Here is a 12,965-nt window from a genome sequence, read left to right on the forward strand (position 1 = left end):
GAGAGAGGGAATATAGCAATCTAAGCTCCGTTAGATGAACAATTTTTCACATGTTCAGAGCGTAAAAACAGAATAGTTGTAATTTTTGCTGACCAGTCTTGCTTCTGCCAGCGTTTGATCAACATTACTTTGGAGGTTCGATAGTGTGTCATGTTGTGAATGAAATCGTGGTACAGTTTTGCTCGCTACTTCAAATCCACGGTTGATTTGCATGCCACCTGGTGAAAAGTGCTTGCGTATTTTTGCATCACAAGCATCTTGAAATAGTAGTAGATTGGAATGGTTACCATGAATGATGACTCAACCATCTTCAACTGTTTCTACAAAACCACTCAAACCATCGATAAATTTTAAGACTACCGAAATTTTTTACTTAATAGTTATTTCTACACAACACAACCTCAAACTAGTTTTTCATAGAACAAATTAATCAATTTACAGTAAAGGGTGTTACGGTCAAACTATTGTTTGACTATATTTTGATCGCAACACTCTTTAGTTTGAAAATAAAATTGTATATTTTCGATAGTTTAGGAATTTACTCACCTTGCATTCAATTTATATTTTCAGTTTTTAGTCAACATCAATCGGTTTTTGAGTTTTTGAGAAAACCCAACGAGATGCTTCAGAGTGGTGGATGAGAAACAGTGTAGAGATAACTTTGACTTTTTTGCGCTTCATGCTTTCTTTCAAGTTTAATCAAATGTATACGAGAATTAATTTTATTCACATGTTTATTTGTTCATCGGTTATATCCTTTCTTGCTTCCGTCCCAAACCTCATTCTATCGCCATTCCTTAGCTTGTGCGGAGGGAAGAAATTACAGCGTTTCATATCAGGCGAATACGGTGGATACGGTTCCATAAAGGTGTTTTTTTTTAAATTTCAGAATCATCATGAAGGCTGTTTATTCGATAGTTCGAGAGCGGAGGCTCTGGTTGGATGGTGCACCGTTTCACTGGGAGAAACGAGCCTTGGACGCTATAACTTGCAAATTTCTCAGCGGAAACACTCTTGAGAATCAGCTTGAGCACAAAGAATAACACTATGCGACAGGTTTACAGCATAAAAACATCCGATGTTCTTTATTTCACGTTGCGACCGGATTCTAAATCGTTTACTTACATATTATGGAGGAAAAACACGTTTGAACACGTTTGGTTTGTATCTTGCATCTGCGTTTGTAAGTCTCTTGCATCTGCTGCGGTTTTGCTTCTCTCTTAGCTCTATTTGTTGCACACTCTTTGACGGATGGAAAAATACTGCCCTGCTTCTCGCTGCTGGTCCACTATGCTCGCTGACAGGAAATCACAAAGGGTGGAGGGGATGAATTTGCGACGCAATATTCCTCTCTTCTCTTCAGGGACTGAACAAAGGCATTACCGTCTTTTGTTTCTTTGCAATTCACTTTCCCTCGATGCAAACATCACATGGCTTTAGACCATAACCTATGGCCATATGGTGTTAGTTCTGCAAAGAAATAAAAAAGAAACATTGAAAAACATCTTCGCATTAGATTTTCTTGAATCTTGACTGCTCATACAACTTCAACTGTAGCGATAGAATTGGTTTTTATAAATCCATTTCATCATTTCGTTTTGTTTCCATTCATTATATTTTTGATGCATTCAGGTTTGTTGAAGGCAATTTTTGAATTTTGTAATGATGAATGAATGATGTGAACAAATAAAGGGTGTGTCACATCAAATTGCATCACGGAAAAAACGCTGTAGAAATTTAATTTTTAGGAATTATATCTTCAGCTTTCGCTTATAATCAGATAAGAGTGTATAGATCACGTTGGCCATGCTTCACTGTCAATTTTTCGTAAATTTGGAAAAAGAGCGTCGTGAATTAATCCTGCGCACTCATTTCGAGAATCCGGAGTTGTCACATCGGGACATCGGTAAGATGCTGGGAATCGTCCAATCCACGGTCAGCAGAGTACTAAAACGATACTTCGAGAACCTAACCATCGACCGGAAGGTGTAGAACGGCAAAAATGGATGCTCCGTCAGTGAAAAAGATCACAAGCGCGTAGTTAGGCAGTTTAGACGTGATCCGAGAAGTTCGGTCCGGGATGTCGCCAATAAGCTGAATTTGTCAAGTTCATTCGTCCAGCGGACCAAGCAGCGGGAGGGCCTGCGTACATACAAGGTTCAGAAGGCTCCTAACCGCGACGAAAGGCAAAACATGGTGGGGAAGACGCGAGCCCGGAAGCTGTACACCGAAATGCTGACGAAGCCGCATTGCTTGGTAATGGACGACGACACCTACGTTAAAGCGGACTTTCGTCAGCTGCCGGGCCTGTTGTTCTTCTCCGCAGAGGACAAATTCAGCGTTCCGGAGGAGATTCGCAAGCAGAAACTATACAAGTTTGCCAAAAAGTACATGGTGTGGCAAACGATCTGCTCTTGCGGAAAGCGGAGCGCCCCCTTCGTGATGACCGGCACGGTAAACGGGCAGGTTTACCTTAAGGAGTGCCTACAGAAGCGCTTACTACCACTATTGAAGCAGCACGAGGGCCCGACCATCTTCTGGCCGGATCTCGCTTCGTGCCACTATTCAAAGGACGTGTTGGAGTGGTACGAAGCCAACGGGGTCACCTTCGTGCCAAAGGAAATGAACCCGCCCAACGCGCCGGAGCTTCGCCCAGTAGAAAAATATTGGGCGATTATGAAGCAGGCCCTCCGGAAGAACCCAAAAGTTGTCAAATCGGAGGCGGACTTCAAGAGAAAATGGATTTCTGTTCAAAAAAAACTACAACCTGACGTTGTACAGAACCTTATGGACGGGGTAAAGAGGAAGGTGCGAGCATACGGGCTTGGGCTCGAAGTATTAATAAAAAGAAAATGCCAAAGGTTGTTTAATAGTTTTTATTTTACTGTCTAAAATTTTCAAAAGGATCGGTCTACTGGGCCAATTTCTACAGAATTTCTGACACACCCTTTATGCCAAAACCATATCAATGGCAGACTAATGTGCACAAACATGGGCACAGCTTTTTGAATATCTAGGAGAACCTGTTACAACATCAGTCTTGCTATTTTGTTTTGTCCCTTTCGCTTTGTCTCGTATTCAATATCAGCCGAAATGAGAGTAAAAAAAGGTTAGTTATTTTAGTCAAAGTTTAATGTATGAAGATTTTAAACAGGTTAGTAAATTTTTGAGTATGAACACTTTTCATTACGAAACATTGATGACGTTTCTTGAAGTGGCTATTGCATTTTTCCGTCAACAGAAGAACATAAGGAAAGACCCAATTTTATTGAATCGAGTATTTCGGAATAACGTGTCCCGGTTTCATCCTCTTTTTTCTTCATCCAATGAATCTTTTTTTTTTTGAGAACAACAACTCGTTAAATGAGTTTTCATCATTCGGAAGGGAAGCATGAGTGGCGCCAGAGCTACCCACTATCAAGATGAAACAAAACAAACGATTTTATAATATTACGTTGCAATACGCAAACGAATAAGAATTGAAATCAGACGTATTGAACGTAGGTGGAAATTCTGTATCCATCCGCCAATAACATTTTTGTTTATTCGAACAGTGGAATGCCACAAGCCAGCATTATCCCTGAATCCTGAATTGCTCCCCAATCTACTGATTCGCTTACCTCCTACAAAGTTACGTTCACCAGCAATACAATCACGGAATAACTCGATGCAATGAAGTCTAAAGGTGATCACAGTTCTTTGGTATCCAGACAAATAGTTTCGATTCCGATACAATAATGGGCTATGAACAAAATGTTTGTTTAGAATGCATTTTGTTGTAGCTATTTTTCAACAGTTTACTTTTTTTAGCCAGTGAAACTCTGTGTTATGTATAGAGAGATGAATAGAATAGCAATGGATGAAAAATTCCGAAATACAGAATACAGCTTGCCCAGAACTTTTAATTTGGAACAATTTTGACATAGGACTATGCCTTTGATTTCAATAAAAGGGGATAACTCTACGAAAAATTTAACGACTCATTAACACACATTACTCAAAATCTTAATTGCGACATATGTTGTGTTGTATACCATTAGACAGGAAATTTATCCAGCAATTTTTTTTGCTTAAGACATGAACAGTGAATGTAGTAAAAAAAGTTAACAATATGACGATTAAATTGGGTATGTTATTTCGATTTTACTAACCACCCGTTTTCCCCCACAACGCAGCGAGCAATCTTTTTGCCGACAATTCGGTGTTAGCTAGTAATGTGATTAGATGCGTATTATGAATTATTCTCGATTTGCCGCTAATAGGCATTTATCAGTTGGCAGAATCAATGGAGGGATGATCTAGGAATGATCTTGAAGATGATATTGGATGGTTTCACTCTATTCTCCCCAAAGATTCGACGAGAGCCTGGCCCAAAAAAGTGAAACATTGATAGAGATTTTATTAGATTGAAGTTTAGGTTGTTGTCCAATCAATTCGTGCCCAATTCACGTTTTATCATGTAGGTCTTGCGACTAACAATTTATGTAATTGTGGATCAGGATGTCATTATATCGAGCTTGTTGTTTGGTTATGTAAAAAATGCAAATAATGAATTTAACTGGCTGCTGATTTAGAAGTTCCAAAAGGTATACTCCGCATATCAGATTATGATAGCTTGAGTAGTCGCGATCTTAATATTATGCTCCCCATACATGTCTTCCTTAACAGTTCGCTTCCTATCCTCGAATACACTTGCCCATCCTCCTTTCCCTTCCCTATACATAAGCAGAACTTAACTACACGAACTTCCCAAGAGAGCACTCATGAGCATAGAATACTCAATATACGTAACCTGGCTATAAAGTTAGTACAACCCCCTACGAACAATGTTCCGTATTACGTGGCAACGAAGGAGAAAATGCTATTTTTATCTATAATGTATTTCTGTAGTCATGGATTTATTCGACTTAGGCCAGTTATGTAGATCTTAACAATTTAGGATTGTATTTAGAAATGATAAATGATGACTCCTTGTCTTCTTTTGCATAATTGAAAAAACAGAAGAAAATGGTAATGGTGTATATTTTTGAACTGAATGTTGTTTCGGATTCTACCACGTTGTCTTATCTAATCCGTATATAGGATACAAGTTCATATAGGAAACGTTTTTTTTTTCAGGGCCTCCATTTGATGTATCAAAAGAGAAAAAATACACATTTTGAATAATAAAAAAAACTCAATTCAAATTTAATTACAACACACAATCACAGTCCTATGTCAAGATCCCGTCCGTGCCCCATCAAGGGTCCCATTTAGCGTGCCTTTGCCGTTGAGGTTTACTTTTCAAGCGGATGTTCGGTTATTGCGATGAAGCCCATTTTCATTTGTGTGGGTCGGTTAACAAACAAAACATGCGCTACTGGGCTGACACCAACCCTCGAGAATTGCATCAAAAGCCTTTGCATTCACCCAAAGTCACAGTGTGGTGTGCAATTTCCTCAGCTGGAATTATTGGGCCCTGGTTTTTTGAGGAAAATGAGGTTACAGTGACTGTGAATTCGGACCGGTATGTAAACATACTACAATTTTTTTTCCCACCTGTCCCCTTGTGATTTTTGACGTAGGACTACGTCTTTCATTTCTATACCGGGGTGTAAAATCAAAGTTTCGAAAACGAAAGCGTTACGCCGGAGACCGAGATTTTAAGCGTTAATAGCTCCTAAACAACTAAACGAAATGGTATGATAAACACTTTATTCGATAGATAAAATGTCTACGCGTTCTATACTTGTTACTTTCTGATCCAAAAACTTGTTTCAATAGTCTTACAATTGCTTTCAAAACAGGCTATTGAAATCACCAATCGGTATATAAGCGAGCGCCGCTCGGAAATCCACTCAGTTCAAATTGAACAGCGATTGGAGCATGTTGTCGCTGTTGTGGTGAAGCTCTTCGTTTATCATGAAAGCGCGGATGAACGGTGTCACCAAGATCCTGTTTGTGCACCTTAGGCCAGAAGGGAATCCATCAGGAGGAGAGTTATGCCACAAACTGTTCCCCGGGAAGATCTCGAAGCAGCCGCTACACACACACACACATACACGCGCGGAATTCTTTCCGTTTGGATGCCATTCAGCATCGAGAAAGATCCGGAAAATAATCTGCCAGTTCCTCTGGGAATTTAAAAATACATTTATGTGAAAGAGTTTATTGGAATGTTTTCTATCCATGTAACACTGACCAAATACATTTGGTTTTGTGATTTTTCAATCAATCGCAATTAACAGAATAGCTTCTGAAGATTATTCTTCCCCATCAGTAGGATATTTCCGTATCCAATATTGTATGCGCCCGCAATCGATTATTGCTCAGTCGCCGAAAGTTCCGAGCTCAGAGAGTTCATTCCCCTCTAGTTTGCCTTCCAAATTGCCATCGTAAACCACGCCTTCTCTCGATTCAATCACGCACAAAAAGCATACTTAAGCGATATTCTGGTGGTGAGACGCATTCATTTTTCGTGAGGACAAGACAACATCGTTGCTGAGGGTGCTGGACGGCGAAGGATCGAGATCTGCCCTGAAACGCAGGCAGTTTGTTTGAACCTGTGAGGGAGCACAGAGAAGCCGATCCTTCAGGAGAAGAGAAGGTGACCATCGAAGCAGCCGCTACACACACACATACACGCACGGAATTCTTTCCGTTTGGATGCCATTCAGCATCGAGAAAGATCCGGAAAATAATCTGCCAGTTCCTCTGGGAATTTAAAAATACATTCATGTGAAAGAGTTTATTTGAATGTTTTCTATCCATGTAACACTGTGACCAAATATGTTTCAATCAAGTGCTATTAACAGATGGTTATCGAATTAGCATTAACCACTGGTGGGCTTCCAGTATCGAGGAAAATGTGGAAATATCTAATCCTTACTGAAAATAATCTGCCAGTTCCTCTGGGAATCTAAAATTACATTCATGTGAAAGAGTTTATTTTAATGTTTTCTATCCATGTAACACTGACCAAATACATTTGGTTTTGTGATTTTTCAATCAATCGCAATTAACAGAATAGCTTCTGAAGATTATTCTTCCCCATCAGTAGAATATTTCCGTATCCAATATTGGATGCATAAAACCTTGTGCATCCAACGTAACACTCTCGTTTTCGAAGTCCCCCAAATATTCATTCATTCAGAATGAATTCAGATTCAACTTCAAACAAATGATCTCTAAATTAACGATAGTCCTACGTCACCCTTGCGGTTCTACCATAGATATAACACACTTCCTGTTTTTTCTATGGGGTTTTTTGAAATCCCGTGTCTATGTGAACCGTCTAAGAACCCTACAAGATTTGAAGACCAACATCCAAGAAGAAATTGCCAACATAACACCTGCTATGCTAACAAGAGATCTAACGCAAAACGTAAACGATCGGTGAGACATCTGGATTTCGTTTTTGAACTAAGAAAATGATGCTAATGTAACCTAAAACTCAAAAAACAAATTACGTATATTTTACTTCCGGACATTCCAAGGTAGTTCTCACATGCAGGAATCGTGCATTTTTCTACTTGTGTTTAATTGTGGTCTCGAATTTTTATGAAATAATGTTAACGTTAATAACTATTTTTGCCGCGAACGGATTTTGGCGATTTACATACTAAACGAATCGGAAATTCCGTAGGATTTGTTTAATATGCCATACATTAGAATCCCCTGGTTAGTAAATGGTTAAAATTCATGAAAACTTTAAGTGTTTCTATTTTTCCCATACATTTGTTCTGTCCATTTGTCCATTTCCCGAACAGAGCTATCAATAACGAGCAACTTATCGACGACCAACGGAGGGGAAATCGTAGGATTTAAAGTCTCCGTGAACAAAGGAAAAGAAGAAGAATGAAGGGGAATACTTGCCTAGAGTATAAACAGTGGATCTCGCTGAGGCAAACTTTCATTCGGCATCGGACTGTTGAGTAATCCAGTTCACTTTGCTTTCGCTGCGCTTCGATCTAAGATTGGACCCCACCAGTGGTAATCCAACTTGGAAATCGTCGTTTGATTTTTCTGTTCGTTCTTCGCGTTATTCGTATCGTGTGTTCTTCTTTCCGCGTCATAAATTGGACGCTTCGCGTAGTGTGCGATGAGCAAGAAGAAAAGGAAGGCAGGCTCGAGCCTTGCAAAAACGAACGCATTGCCAGGGGCAATAACATTACGAGGTAAGCGTCATCTAATGATGCACGCGGTGTTGGTGCAGTGAATAGCGCTCGCACTGAACCGAGCCTTCGCGAATGTGACACCGCACCGAACAACAGCGAAGTAGGCGATTTCGGCGCGTCAGTCGAAAATGTAAACACCCAGGCAGCAACCAAAATCAAGCTCCCCCGCTGCTGGTGAAGGCGGTCACTCTTGGCAAACTCATCAGCGAATTCGCATCGATGGGTGTTACAGCAGAGTACAAGCTGTGTGACATAATTCAGTCTTTTTCCAAGCAGTTAACATTGTTTATTTTCCGTCTTCATAAGGGCTTCGTTGGTGCCTTTGAGAATGCATCAATGCATTAAACTGACGTTATGGCGAAGCAGACGTTAAGGTTGTGCACCAAAAAAATTATTTGGGAATACCAAGCATCTTGAATGTCTTACTAGAATGTTATAAGTTATTTGGGTTCGCGTGCCAGTCGCAAAACTGCCTTCAACTAGGATTGCATTTGCGCTAATGAAGCATTGCTACTGTTTTCGAGTTATTAACAAAAAGAGTTTATTTCTCTTGTTTAGTCATCAAGAAAGTAAATGTTCTGGAATTTTGTATTTGATTAGATTTTGCTTGCCAGTAGCAAAACTTCCTCTGCTGCGCTTCTCTCGAGCATGAGAAAGTAGTGCAACTCTTTTCGAGGCCAGTAATATTAACAGAAGCGTTTCTTTTTAGAATAGCGCAAAATGATGAGAAATGTTTATATTGCTAGTAGTTTCAAGCCACCAATGTATGGCTCTGTATGCATGCTATGGTGAACGCTTGTTTGGCGCTTGGTTTACGCTTAGTTTGTACGAACGATATCTAGAGGTGCGATTCCTTTGAGGTAATACTAAATAACATGTAGCATGATATTTGATACTTGCAAGTGTTGTCATTGTTGTTGTTTCCATGCGGTGGCAAAGATATATTGATGTAGTTATGAGATATGGAATAATGGTGATGCTGCAACATGTATATAATCGACTGTAGCCGAGTCTATGTCAATTTCGAAAAAGACCACCGGAATAGCCTTCGAGGTAAATTTTCAATGCATTGACATGAAATAAATTGCGACATACGATTGTTTTGCGAGGGCAAGAATGAATCATCAATCAATTATCGTCAACTGATTCTACAATGAAAAAATCATTTCAGAGATTATTCTACTAAGCAGTTGTTTCTAAAATTTCACAGCATTATAGAATAATATCCGAAGGTATAAACAAGCGACTTATATAAAATAACAGCGTAGTTCTACGTCAACAATGCGGTCGTATCTTGGACACAACCTCCTATAATTTTTGTTGAACGTATGCTGACGGGTCGTTACGTTGCCGGTGTATGTGAATGTTTTCATATGAATTGCATGGTAGAATAACTGACGTAACGGAACGTGACGGGACGTGAACGTGGATGTTGTATGTGAATCGCACTTAAATCCTACTATTTCCCCTTCGTTGGTCGTCGATAAGTTGCTCGTCATTGACAGCTCTGTTCGATATAAAACAGGAAGTGGGTTACATCTATGGTATTACCGCAAGGGTGACGTAGGACTATCGTTGATTTAGAGATCATTTGTTCGAAGTTGAATCTAAATCCATTCTGAATGAATGAATAAATGAATATTTGGGGGACTTCGAAAACGAGAGCGTTACGTTGGAGGCACAAGGTTTTATGCATCCAATATAGGATACGAAAAACCTTGTTCTGAAGAATAATCTTCAGAAGCTAACCTGCTAACTGTACTTGATTGACAAATCACAAACCCAAATGTAATATATGGATATTTTATGGATAGAAAACATTAAAATAAACTCTTTCGCTTGAATGTAATTTTCAATTCCAAGGGGAACTGGCAGATTATTTTCCAGCAACGATTAGATATTTCCACATTTTCCTCGATACTGGAAGCCCACCAGTGGTTAATACTAACTCGATAACCACCTTTTAATAGTACTTGATTGATAAATATTTGGTCACAGTGTTACATGGATAGAAAACATTCAAATAAACTCTTTCACATGAATATATTTTGAAAATTCCCAAAGGAACTGGCAGATTATTTTCCAGCAATGATTAGATCTTTCCGGAACTTTCTCGATGCTGAATGGCATCCTAACGGAAAGAGTTCTGCGCGTGTATGTGTCGATCCTTCGCCGTCCACCTCCTCCAGCACGTTAGGCAACGATGTTGTCTTGTCGATGTCCTCACGAAAAATGAATGTGTCTCACCACCAGAATATCGCTTAAGTATGCTTTTTGTGTGTGATTGAATCGAGAGAAGGTGTGGTTTACGATGGCAATTTGGAAGGCAAACTAGAGGGGAATGAACTCTCTGAGCTCGGAACTTTCGGCGACTGAGCAATAATCGATTGCGGGCGCATACAATATTGGATATGGAAATATCCTACTGATGGGGAAGAATAATCTTCTGAAGCTATCCTGTTAATTGCGATTGATTGAAAAACCACAAAACCAAATGTATTTGGTCACAGTGTTACATGGATAGAAAACATTCAATTAAACTCTTTCACATGAATATATTTTGAAAATTCCCAAAGGAACTGGCAGATTATTTTCAGTAACGATTAGATATTTCCACATTTTCCTCGATACTGGAAGCCCACCAATGGTTAATGCCAACTCGATAACCACCTGTTAATAACCGCGCGTGTATGTGTGTGTAGCGATGTCTTCCCAGGGAACCGTTTGTGGCATCACTCTCCTCCTGATAGATTCCCTTCTGGCCTAGGGTGCACAAACAGGCTCTTGGTGACACCGTTCATCCGCGCTTTCATGATAAATAAAGAGCTTCACCGCAACAGCGACAACATGCTCCAATCGCTGTTCAATTAGAACTGAGTGGATTTCCGAGCGCCGCTCGCTTATATACCGATTGGTGATTTCAATAGCCTGTTTTGAAAGCAATTTTAAGACTATTGAAACAAGTTTTTGGATCAAAAAGTAACAACTATATAACGCGTAGACATTTTATCTTTCGAATGAAGTGTTTATCATACCATTTCGTTCAGTTGTTTAGGAGCTATTAACGCTCAAAATCTCGGTCTCCGGCGTAACGCTTTCGTTTCCGAAACTTTGATTTTACACCCCGGTATAGAAATGAAAGACGTAGTCCTACGTCAAAAAATAGTTAATGCGGTGACTTTATTTCATAAAAACGTGACCTGTTTTCTGATTTGGCACCCTTAATGAAAGACGTAGTTCTAGGTCAAAAAACAGTTTAAAGTAACAAGTCTGTCAAAAAAAAAAAAAAGTTGTAAATACTACGTATTTCGTATTTTCGCATATAATACAGATATTCCTTTTTATCGTCTGCTCTAATCATATGGCAATCCTAGGCGGATCGGTTGTTAATTGAAAGATCTTCATACATCCATAACCTCTCGTTGAAACACCCTGTATAATTCGTTGAATTCTACCGTACAAGGAATGCTGGAGTGTAGAATGGTAGATCGTAGAGCTTTCTCCTTCATTAGTTGTTGAGTCCGGTGCTCTTTGCTAGTTGAAGCAGACCGAGCACAAACAAAGAATAACTCATTTCATATGCAAACGCGAGGGAGGCATCCCGCTTTTCTCGTTTAACCAGAGCAAAAGGTGAAGGGTTCTGGGCGTAAGCCACAACCACACACATAGAAAAAGTTCGTATCATATCTTTATGGCTTTCATTTGAGCATTACATCGTTTTGACTCCTTCTCAAACGGCCAGATGGATGCGACCGGTAACGAAATCCGGTGACCATCATCATCTTCAGCAATCATTCGCATCTGGCGACAGCAGATAAATACGTGGCAGAAGTTTCTCGGTTGTAACCGACAGTGGTGTCGTTATACTGAACTTTGCATTCTTTTTGGAGCAATCCGATGAACGATAACTTTTTCAAAATTGAATTATTTTCATTCGCTCAATTCAAAATAAACAGAAATTAATTTCCACCGAGCGAAAGCCACATCGACAGGATCCAATTAACAGATTCAATTATCTTTTGGTGATTGGTCACCGGCAGCAGTCCTGTCGGCATCAATGCGGTCAACTGGTGAAGTTTGCTTCTGCATGCTAATTAAGAGGGGACGGGAAAGATTTTGATTGGGTTGGTAAAAACAATCGAAAGGTTTCATTTACCCCCTCAACGGGTAGTTTAATTTGGAAGCTGAGCGGAATCATCATCATGTCGATCGATAGATAAAATAATGCAAGGATTCTGCTGTGTTTGGAAGCGGTCTAATAGAAAAAAACTAGTTGTTTTTGGAAATGAAGCGTGAAATGAGTGCTATGAATTGGAGGGTTACCGAAATGACACACAGATGACGCCACGTACTGACTGTGTTTTCGATAGCTGTTTTAGTCGTTCTATCCATAAACTTCATGTAATGATTGTTGGAATGGTTATTTATTAATTTCAAGGAATGTCGACCTAACATCCAGATATTCATTTCTTCACGACATGGCACGATCTGAAAAAAAAATTCCTCAAAGAAGTGAATAGCTCTAAATTTCTAAAATTTAATTCGATCTAAAATTTCACTCTTCCTAATCGCATCTTTCAAATTTCCACCGAAGCAATCAAAATTATGGCTCTTTGTTTGGTGTTCCATCAATTCCTATCAGCTCATTTAACAACTCTGTTTGTCACCGAAATTCGCCGATTAACTTTCCCAATTTCCCCAACCGGAGAACCTCCGTCCCATCGGAGTAACTGTCATCCTAAAGTTGTATTTGGAACATAATCTTTTCCCCCATTCCTCCGTTTGTAGGACCTAAACCTCAAATTGATT

General features: G+C 39.5%; 1 long non-coding RNA gene across 1 annotated transcript in view; it reads right to left on the reverse strand.

Moving 5' to 3' along the window:
* Positions 1-716: 716 nt before the first annotated feature.
* The window catches only part of LOC129779693 (uncharacterized), a 62,616-nt gene continuing 50,367 nt past the window's right edge, over positions 717-12,965 (reverse strand). Inside the window, exon 4 of the long non-coding RNA XR_008743741.1 lies at positions 717-1,470. This is a non-coding gene — a long non-coding RNA (uncharacterized LOC129779693). The remainder of the gene's footprint in view (positions 1,471-12,965) is intronic.

The sequence above is a fragment of the Toxorhynchites rutilus genome, chromosome 3 (assembly GCF_029784135.1).
Source record: "Toxorhynchites rutilus septentrionalis strain SRP chromosome 3, ASM2978413v1, whole genome shotgun sequence".
Classification (NCBI taxonomy): domain Eukaryota; kingdom Metazoa; phylum Arthropoda; class Insecta; order Diptera; family Culicidae; genus Toxorhynchites; species Toxorhynchites rutilus.